General features: G+C 40.1%; 1 non-coding gene across 1 annotated transcript; it reads right to left on the bottom strand.

Annotated features, from left to right (window-relative positions):
* Positions 1-657: 657 nt before the first annotated feature.
* LOC145407319 (5S ribosomal RNA) lies at positions 658-776 on the bottom strand. Its single transcript, XR_013898682.1, has one exon. It is a non-coding gene; the product is annotated as a 5S ribosomal RNA (ribosomal RNA).
* Between the last annotated feature and the right edge of the window lie 10,930 nt (positions 777-11,706).

Below are 11,706 nucleotides of genomic sequence, written 5' to 3'. Positions count from 1 at the left end.
GAAATAAGTTAAAGCTGATAATGCCATTGTCACGGGGTTTTTAAGATTATGCGATATTGAAGGATGATTTCCAATTATACTGAAGAGCAGGGACAATGAATTGTCTTGCTAAAATCAAGCAATGATTACTTTATGTTGGCTTGCTTCGCTCGATTCTCTAAGAACGAGAATTTATAAACTTTCTCAACAGTACACAGCAGAGACTAATTCCTCACAATTGCTGTTTATTGGTACTGTGAGCCTCTGGAGAGTGTGACTTCACCCCTGACAATAAATAACTAATACTATTAATGATATCAGGTTCTTGCTGATACGTTAACTCCCAGAAGGCACAACGGATTTTAAGCTTAATACAACAAGACTGGCCCAAGTACCAGTTATGAATAGCAATGCGTTTATGCAAGCTAGGAGCTATAACAAGAATAAGCTTAATTATGGAGAAATGAAACACGAGTTTACATTACATTAAGCTCAAAGAAAAAGAACTGTTAAATTTATTGATTACAAAGGAATAAATTTAACGTTACATTTCAAAGTTCATTCATTCATTCATTGCCAGACGCCATGTATCCCAAACGGGGTGGCAAACGGCTTAGAGTTAATTGTTTTACAGGGAGGGGCACTAATCCTCCACCAACCCCACTTGACAAGTAGGGATGCCAACAGCATCTGGTGTTCCCAGGCGGTCACCCATCCAAGTACTAACCAGACCCAACGTTGCTTAACTTTGCTGATCGGACGGGAAGCGGTGTACTCAACGTGGTATGGCCGTTGGCATTTCAAAGTGAATTCAAATAAAGAGATCGTACTCACTCACTCACTCAAAAGCTAAATTCTTAAACCTAGGAAAACAACGTGCGGCGCAGCCGGCCGGCATGTGAGGGAACAGCACCTTAACTAAACTCTTAATTCTAGGAAAACGAAAAGAAAATACTGGCCAAAGAGTGGACAAGCGGTGACTGGGTGTCGTTACTGAGGAAGAACACTGCACTCACTGTCTCTCGCCAATTACAGCTATGTGGAAATACGGCGACGGTGGGAACTAGGTGTCGTTGAGGAAGGACACTGCCACACACAACCTACTTCTGTGGCGCTCAAATCTTGACTATCTCGTGGGAAAGAAGGGAGCGCTATGGCCGCATTTCTAACGGCTAGAATGAGCGAAACACGCCCAAAACCAATCGCTCAGCGGAAGCGCTAATGTCTCACTCAAAGACGATCACTTATGACAGTGAAAAATTGATTTGAAAAGACTCCCGACCAAATGAGCGGTTAACTGAACGATAAACTGGGATTCCACTAGAGTTCACAGTTTCCCACAAAAGCCAATGTCACTAGCCGACTCGTGACAGCCATCAAGGTAAGGACAACTGGTCACCAACCCTTAATCAAGACAGATTCTAACCACCCAGAGGGTTGGGATTTCCTTCAACTGAATAAAGTCATCTGGCAGCAGTCAGAATACAATATCCAAGTGGGACCTTGCCCTCTATGGGATCAAATACACTAGAGTGCAGTAGCCAGGTCTCGGATCCCTTCATTTCAAAGGGAATAATATGTCCCATACTTTTTAACGGCCACTCTAAATTAAGTCTGAGGGTTAGCGTTTGGTGGCAGCCACACAGATGCAGAGAGATGAAAAATATATAAATATATAAACGGATGTGAGAGATGCTATAGTGAACCCTATTCTGGTATATTAATTAACTGGTCTTGATTTAATTTAGAGAAAGTGTTGGCACTCATTGGTCCCCTAAGAGAGTAACTTGACACCGACACAGGGAGAGGAGTTGCACCCTCTGAACACACCTCTCTCTCTCAAAGAAAAGGTAGCACAGTGTGTGTGTGTGTGTGTGTGTGTGTGTGTGTGTGACGGGGGGGGGAATGAGATCTTTGTTATGAATGACTTAGCTGTAATATGCAAACAAATCGCTAAAGACGTGGTGCTACAATGTCTCTTAAGCCAACAACAGTACCTCTCAATGATGCAGCAGCACAAATACTAAATAACCAGTAAAGTGCACTATGTGAGCACGTGACGAACAAGTGAGCGTTTGTACATACGCCTATCATTATAATTTCATTTTGGTATAAACTTTCAACATTTCTGGTGAGGTAGTTGACCAATAACAGAAGAATAATTGAGCTAAAATGTTTACTTTCTTATGTTTTCTCTCTCTCTCACGTTTTCTCTCTGGATGTGCATATAACGAGGCGCCGTAGCATTGATCTCACATGCAATGTTCATTTCTTTACGCCATATTTGCCGTGTCAACAAACTGCGTCGGTAAACGCTTGACTATTGATCGATTGATAAAACCCATGAATGGGGAGATAACTCTTGCTGATTTCATCCCCTAAACATATTGAAAAACGTTCATGTAAAATTATGAGCGTAATATCCGATATTTAATGGTAATTCATGCAAGAAAACGTAGTGTTATAACAGGACATATTTAATTTGATTTCAAAGTGAAGCAAACATCTTGCCAGTACATTTACCAGAAATTCTACCATAGAGGAAGTCAGCCAAAATGTCCCAGTATTAGAAATTGACTCTCCCGAAATTGCTCCACTTAAAATACAGACTAGATACGTAAAATCCATCCTAGAAAAATTTACCAACCAACAAAGCTCCAGGTCCAGATGGAATTCTTCTTTTTTGAAAAAGTGCTCCCCAGAACTTGCTTCTGTTCTAGACAAATTATTCAGATTATGCATTCGTACTTCTTCATTCCCTAATTCTTGGAATGAAGCCAATATCCACCCAATTCCGAAAAAAGAAAGTTCCTCTGACCCCTCTGATTACAGACCAATAGCTATCACATCTTCTCTTGGTAAAGTATTTGAAATCGTAATGAGTATGCACAAAGTTAAATATCTTGAACCCAACAACTTAGTTAGCGATGGACAGCATGGTATTCCCACAAAAGATCCTCCCTTGATTATACACTCAATCTCCTGACTCACACCATCCATCAATCAAATGACCAACATAGAGAAAGTCGAACAGTAGCCCTTGATATTTCTAAGGCTTTTGACAAAGTGTGGCACCGTTTCCTGCAATCCAAACTTCTTTGCTGTGGACTAACGTCTTTTGTTCCTCTGCTTTCCTCATACTTCAGCGACATAAAGAGAAAAGTAGATGATGTATATTCCAATTTCTACCCAGTTAACGCCGGCGTGCAACAAGGATAAGTTCTGACTCCAACCCTATTCCTAATTCATATAAATGATCTCTTATCTGTCACCCATAACCCCATTCATTCATATGCAGATGACTCAACACTTCGCAGTTCATTCACACTTAAACACCCATTCACAGAGTATAATATCTCTATTCACAGCTCACTACTGCCACGTCCATAAATCAAGACTCATCTAGGATCACTGAAATGGGACAAAATAACCTTATCTCATTTAATGCTAGTAAAACCAAATATATACAATTTACAAATAGACAGATATTGCTAGATTCCTGTATTACCATCAATGCTACTAATATTCCTGTCTCCAAAAGTATTGAAATTCTCGGCGTTTCACTTAACAATGACCTCAGGTGGACCTCTTATGTCAGATCACTTGCAAAAACCGCCTGAAAGAAACTTGGATTATTGTACAGAGTTCGTAGCTTAACTGACGAGCAGTTGGCTATAGTTTATAAGAGTCACGTGCGCTATCAGCTGGAACTTTGCTCACCATTGTGGAGTGGATGTGGGAAGGTTGCACTAAAGCAAACTAGACAAAATACAGAGCAAAGCTGTTGAAATTATTAATAACCCCGCTATTACAAATAAACTACCTCCCCTACAGGTAAGACGGAATGTTGCCTCCCTTACATTATTTTACAAATACTTTTATGGCAAAATGCTCAGACGAAGTTGCACTCATTGTGCCACCTTTCCATGCCTTCCCCTGTGCTACACGGGCATCTTTTAGCGCTCATGACTGGACCGTGACACTGCCATATTGCAGAGCCTCAGCCTATCAGAAATCTTTTATTCCTCAAACTGCATCTCTTTGAAACTTGTTTCCCTATAATTGTTTCCCCCTAAACTTCAACCTACAGCTGTTCAGTTCCAACAGTTGCAGATTTTTTATGAATGGAGGACACCAGTAATCTGGTGCGTGGATTATTTTTGTTTATTCATTTGTTTTTCCTTCTTCTGTTCTATTATTAAAAAAAGCAAAAAAATGAAGCCTTCGGTACATACCCTTGGAGAGCTGGGATTCCAAGGGGTTTCTCTGGTCTCATGAGTAAATATATAGCTAAAAACAAAATTTATTAAACCCCTTCTCTATCTCCCACAGTAGAAAAGTTACTAGCCTCCGACAAAAAAATCACGGTCGGGCCATGTCGTGTCGGGTTGCTCATTCCTCAGCTGAACGCAAACATTGCTTCGCTCGCTGCGCTTACTCGCTCGTAATAACCGTAAAACAAGTTGTAAAATACAGTAGTTGAATTCACCTTCAACCCACGAGCGGCGGTTCGAGGCGTGGCCAGTAAAAATAGTCGCCACCTTTGATGAAGCTGGATTTTTACGGAATAATAATAGCGTAAGAGGTGCGGCGTATGAGGTAAGCAAAAAAAAAAAAAAAAAAAAAAAAAGTGAAAAAGAGAAAAAAAATGAAAAGAAAAATGCAGCGGATTCTTCAGCGCCACAGTCTTAAAAAGGTATATTGCACAAAGAATAATACAGTACTTGGAGAAATTAAGAAAAAGCTGAGAGTGGGAAGGACGCAAACTTCGTAAGCAGAATAGAAATTTATATACTGCGGTTGCTTCAAAATAAAATCATTAGTTATTAGAAGCTGAAACAGTTGTAGTGTTAATAATTTAAGACCAAGGACGTCACTTTGATATTGTTCTTTCCACCTCCATACATTATACGTCGTGCGATTGACTCTTCAACTTAGAGGCTGCCATGACTCACTCAGCTCAGCAGAATAGTTTCGGTAGGATTGGTCGGATAGAGTACAAGAGTTGTCCCGGGTATGTAAAGGTTAACTGCACTCATATTAATACTATTATATTTCCTTATCTATGAGCAGGTTAAGGGAAGGTGACCGGCACACTCACCAGGTGGCATTTTAAGATCGAAAAGCTTCCAACCGCCGGTCGGACGATTTTTTTTTTAACAAAGTCTGTTTTCGCCTTGTCCTTGTTGACCCAGCAGTAGCTACAACTGAAGAACTGTATGGAACACTGGCTATCGCGGGTCGGAGGGAACATTAGGGTTTCAGAAAAGTTGACTGGTTGCCATAATGATATTCTTACAGTTGACAAGCAGTACTGTAAGCTTGCTTCTTCCTGTCCTCCTCCCCTTTCTTCTTCTTCAATTCTTCTTCTTTCTGCTTCTTGGGGATCTGAGCCTACACAAAAAGCACAGGTTATCCTCGACTGACGCATTTTTACCAATAGAGGAAAATAATTACTCGTAAATCCAGTTAAGAATGTGTGTAGAGGATCCAAGACGGACGGAAACTGATACATCTTCTCAATTTACACCAGTTGTTCTTGTGGGTATAAGGTTTCCAACTGATCAATTCACGACATGCGAAAATAAAGACACAAAACAGCGAAAAATGTTTAGCGGAGAGCAGGTTGTGGTGAAAAGATGGAGTGTTTCAGCCAGGGACAAGACGACGGGATGGCCTTTTTGTCGCGGTCTGGAAGAAATCTTTGGAACATTTTCGTCAGGAAGAAGTTACAGGACACTCTTGTGAAGTGGACGATATTTGGAAAGAGAGTGCAGAAAAAGGCGGTACTTCTATAATGTACAGTAAGATGATGATGCATTTTCTTGAACAGCAATTTCTTTTTTTTTTTCTTCTTTTTTATCAGTGTGTGATTTTACATTTTCTTAAGTCTCAAGTGTAAAGCCTTTGGAACATCTACGTCAGGCAGATGTTACAGTACTCTCGTGTAAAGTGGACGGTCTGAAAGAGAGAGAGAGAGAGAGAGAGAGAGAGAGAGAGAGAGAGAGAGAGAGAGAGAGAGAGAGAGAGAGAGAGAAAGAGAGAGAGAGAGCCGGTCCTTCAATAATGTAAGATGATGTAATATTTTATAAGATATCTACTATTTTTTGTACTATTAACCTTGGGAGAGAGAGGAGGAGGCCAAGGACGAGATGGAGGGAAGGAATGGACAGGTACATGAGAGAGGGGGGTGTGAGCTAGGAGCAGGGCAGTGAAATGGCGGAGGACAGTGCTACATGGAGGCGATTTGTTTGTGGCCACCCCTTACGGGATTGAGGCGCCTGACAGTAGATTGACAGAACCGTGTGTGGTGTTATTTGTCTTCAGGCTCCCGTGTTGTTTTGAGGGTATATTCGTTAGGCAGAAGTTACAGGACCCTCGTGTGAAAGAGACGAAATTTGGCAAGTAGATCAGTACTATCAAGTAGTGAAATACTTTGCTCTATTTCACTGTTTGAAGTCTGGTGTATGATTGTCCTACACTAGTAAGTAATGGGCTACATTTAGAGTAATAAAGAAGAGTCAATAACACAGCAATATAAACTTATTTCTATTTTTTTGACCCATTGCTTGTTTCTTTTTCCCAATGTGACGTATTATTTTTCTTGAAATATTGGGGTTTTCTGAGACCTGTACTGGAAGAGACCTCTCGTAGTGACAGGATTTAGGCGGTTCATTACCTTATCATTTATTTATTTATTTGTTTAATGTTTATCTGTTATTTATTCGTATATATACGGTACCTAGTCAACCCTCCCTAGTCTCAAGACTTTTTCCAGACTCTTCTTCTCCTTAACTTAGACTGATTGACTTCTGCTTCTCATTCAGACAGCTAGAATGTCTAAGTAAAAGCTGCAACTAATGCCTAAAGATGCCTGGACGTCCCTTCAAATCGCAAACTACTTACACTATATTGACGCACAGAGTCACGCAAGTATATTGTAAGAAGTTATTTTAAATGTATCACCACATATTCATGGAGTTTTCGGATATGACTCGGATCACTTTCCCTGACAGAGGACCGTAGAAGCTACCTAAGGTCAGGACGGCCTTGGAAACGGATGACATCTCACCTTGTCTTTTCGCATAGAAAGTGATTTGAGCACCTGAAGATCATAGTCTCTACAATCTTCTCACAGTGAAAGGGTTAAGAGATCTATTAATCCCTCAGGCAAATGTCAGGCTATTTAATCCAGCTTACGGGACAGCCCTCATACTGACTACGTTAGTCAAGGATACAAACAACATGCTATTTTATATAATCACAGACACCAACAGCATGTCAGATAGTACAATCACAGACACCAATAGGATGACATTTATCATACTCACAGATATCAACAAAATGCCATTCATTTTAATTACAGACACCAACAGCATGTCAGGTACTACAAGCACATACACCAGTAGGATGCCATTTATTATAGCTACTCACAGACACCAACAGGATGCAATTATTACTGTCACATACACCAACATATTGCTATTTTTATAACCATAGACAGCAGGATGTCATTTATTTCAGCTTGTTCAGTGTAGGAGCGTGACTACTGTGTTATTCTACCATCCCCTTCCTTGGTCTATATTCTTGCCAGCTGTGGAGGCTCCCTGACATTGACTTCTTACCAGTTTCTGTATTGTGATGTGTTTAATATTCCTGTTTATTGTGTTGATGCGGTTCATTTAACGTCGATGCTGGCAAAATATGCATATTGAGAGAGAGAGAGAGAGAGAGAGAGAGAGAGAGAGAGAGAGAGAGAGAGAGAGAGAGAGAGAGAGAGAGAGAGAGAGAGAGAGAATCTCAGACCAAATACGTAAAATAACTCGATATTGAAGAGATGGTGCCAGAGAGTATCCCAGGGCCACGAGTACACGTCCCCTCGACCCCATCCCTCACCGCGACGTCAGATTGGCAGGCGCATTAATTCACGACGCAGGGCCTAATGAATAACACCACGCACCTACCTCTGCTCTGGCCCACCATAATCCAGTCTGTCCGAGAGGCTGACTAAAATCTTTTGAAGGCAAAAAGAATATAATTACATACGTGACGTCCTGGCGGGGGCAGTTTAAGGGTGAAGGTATTTCCTTAGTAGCAATCACTAATTTCTTTTCAAAACTAAAACATTCAGCTGTAACAATTGCCCCCCCCCCAAATGAAAGATGAATAGAAAGAATAGTTACAAGCATTATACGTAGCTAACCTGCATACCAGGTCAGAGATCATTTATTATCCAGACATAGAAGTCAAACACGCTTTACACGTATCATATAGGCTTCACAAATGACCCTCAGAAGTTGTAGGCTTGCCAACACTTTCGCCACTGCCGTTTTACGAATAAGGCTGCAATTCCCCGTCTCTCTATTGCCAGACGCACAATCTCTCGGCCATATAGTCATGGGTAATGGATGCTGCCGAGCACCTCTTCCCCTGCAGTTTATTAGGACAGTGCATCATCATCAGCGGCATCATCATCATCATCATCATCATCAATAATGCATGGAGTGGGAGTGATCTAAAAACAAGAAATACTTAAAGAAACAGAAGAACTGTTAAACAAAGTGCCAAGTATGAGCAACGAAAGAGCCAGTCATTTATCATTCACGCCTTCGAAATATTCGGCTCCACCTCAAGGGTGAAACGATCCACAAAAAATTATGTTAATGTCAGTGAGACAGAAAATTTTCTATTGACTTCCAAGTTATACAACCCCTCTGGTTTGCGGTATCAGTCAGTTTCCATTCTTGTTAATTATTTTGCTTTCTTAATTTCCACACTTTGTTTATTTACATTTTCTCCTACATTATCCATTCCCTTCGTCTCGTCATTACGCGTCTTCTTTTGCTCTCAAACTCATATATATATGCCCTTCTTACTACCCTATTCGAATCACCTCAGTGTAACCCTACCATCGAAGCACACAGTTTTTTACCCTTTGATCAAGAGACTTCCTTAGTCCACATCTGTCACGATTGTAGTATCTATGATTACTCTTAAATCCAGCCTACATAGCCCATATGCTATGCTTAATAGTTCCGTTCCTAAGCCTTTACATTTTTTATATCCATGTTGATTCAAAATTTCCCAAGCATCCGTTAAAATGCACAGTCTTTCAGCTCAATGCAGTCGCCTTTCAGTGTTGGTTCTCAGATTTCAATTCTGTATTGGGCAGATGACACATTCTTGATTTTATTTTTTCTCTCTCCAGAAAATGTCAGAATTTTGGAGAGATTATTCGATCTGGAGAGTTTAAATATTGTCATCAATTACTTCTTCAAAGAATTAATTATCCTCAAAAGATTAATAAAATCGTCAAGAGGTAGCAAAAATAAAAACGCACTCCACTGGACTGAAAGGGTTAATACATTCATGGCTTTACCACCATGTATCACGTTTACAGATATTTTTCTTATTAGTTATTTGGGTCTTTTTGCTTCTGATACATTTTCCACAAAAATTTATGGTAAAATATACAAGTATTCATCGCAGAAATAATCTCATAAGGCCGAGGTGCAAGCAATCCTCCTAAGCATTAAAAAAACATATGATATTCTAGGATAATTCAGAGTGGCGTCGGAAGGAAAAGGAAGAGAGAAAAAAAATCGCTAAAGGACAAGGAACACGTGTCCACCAGACGACAGACAAGAGATGTACATTAACAAAGGAAATAAAGATCAATTTCCTGTCATAACTGAGATTTATGTTTAGAGTAAGAACAAGGGACTGGAAATATGTGCACTCTGTTTTCCTTGTTCTTTCTCCGAAAATAATTCTTAGTTACGAAAGGGAAATAAACCGCAAGCTTGCTTGTACATTCCAGCCTTGGCTTCTCTCGCTACACGGCACTGGCCTTATTAAGTCTGTCTATCATAACTCATCAGTGATTCTTCCTGTCAATCTAAGCAGCTTTCGCTCTTGTGTCCTTATAGTTTTTACTTGCGTTCGTAGTGTAGCGACTATGTAATAAAAGGTTTATACTCTCTCTCTCTCTCTCTCTCTCTCTCTCTCTCTCTCTCTCTCTCCACTAATATTAAGTACGAGAAGCATAGGATTATTAACTTCCATGCACATACTGCAGCGGTGAGTCGGTGCAACATTAGATATTAAACAGTAGTAGATTTATTAAAAGGACCTAACTCATACCTCTCTCTCTCTCTCTCTCTCTCTCTCTCTCTCTCTCTCTCTCTCTCTCTCCATAAGACCCTCGACAGCATATATATCACAGGGAAGGGTCAGTCAAACAATAGGGCTTAACTCTTTCACTATAATGACGCTTTCTTTTTTTTATTCTTACTAAAGTCCAACGGAATTATTCAGCTTTGGAAACACAGTCGCTATTACAGAATTAGAAAGTGTCTTTCAAGCTTTTCAACACAATGACGCCTGTGTTATTCTGTCCACTACCAGATCATGTCATACAGCTCTGAAAACAAACCCTCGTTCTCACAGTTTGAAAGTAGTAGCCTTTCAGTACAATGGAGACATTTAACTTAAATTCCTTCTAAAGACAGACGACTTTATTGAACTTTGGTTAGGTCCTACAGTCCTTACTCTCGTAGGTTAAGGAAGCTCCCTAACACAGGAAGCTCCCTAACACCATTTCCTAAGAAGTATATTTTGTTTATTACACCTCTTTGCCTTCTGTGCTATACAGTTCCTTCCAATATCGCCATAGTGTGCATAAATAATTTACAAAAGGATATTAGCTATCTATATCCAAAGATAAATTGCTAATGAAGAAGTGCTAGGGAACTTATTTTACCAATAAGAAACCGGGCTCAGGAGTTATAAACAATCTAAAATAACCCTTTCAGTGTTAGCCACTGCCAGATAATTATTCAGCCTAGGAAAGCCCCATTTTTGTAGACAGTTAGTCATAAACAGTCCCCATTTACCTTTTTCCGTACAGCGACACTATTTTTACTTTTAAAATCTTGGTAACAATAAATGATTTCACACAGGAAGGAACGCGTGTAATGATGGTGTTAAAAATTAAGGTGAATATTCAAGGTACCGACTTATTTATATCCCTGAACTGAGTTTGTATGCCTGTCTACCTCCATGCCTCTCTCTCTCTCTCTCTCTCTCTCTCTCTCTCTCTCATAAATACTGACTGGCGCATAAAAATAACTAAGTGTGTGCTAACCCTGGTCTATCTTACTGGAGGAAGGGGAAGAGTTGGTTAAAAGATTTTCGGCTAAATATTACTTGTGCAGGAAAGCTCATGATCCCTCTAAAGGTGGACAATAAAGTTTCTCTTGCCGGCCTGAATCTATCTATCTATCAATCTATCTATCTATATATGTGTGTGTGTGTGTGTGTGTGTGTGTGTGTGTGTGTGTGTGTGTGTGTGTGTGTGAGAGAGAGAGAGAGAGAGAGAGAGAGAGAGAGAGATTTTGCAGGAAAGCTTTTGGTCAGTCTGGTTATGAGCCCTTTGTCTGCTTGTGCTGGGATTTTTTTGCAGGAACACAAACGTCACCTGATGGCTGTCAGAATGCAACAGGTTACTATGTGTACGATCGGATCTGGGTTAAATCTGAATAGTTTTCATTCCTTCGACTGCTAATATTTCTCTCAGGATCACAAAAACTGACTGGTATTAATCTGAAAGTAAGACTCAAATGCGTGTTTGACAATTTTTTTTTTTTTTATTACCCCGAAGCCTTAGGAAAATGGATCGATAAACATGTACCGTACTTCGAGGAATTCACTTAACTTTAGTCTGAC

This window comes from Coenobita brevimanus, chromosome 72, assembly GCF_032717465.1.
Source record: "Coenobita brevimanus isolate Jiangsu-jjx chromosome 72, ASM3271746v2, whole genome shotgun sequence".
NCBI lineage: Eukaryota > Metazoa > Arthropoda > Malacostraca > Decapoda > Coenobitidae > Coenobita > Coenobita brevimanus.
Note: the sequence above shows the minus strand (reverse complement) of the source record. Positions and strands in the feature narration are given on the sequence as shown.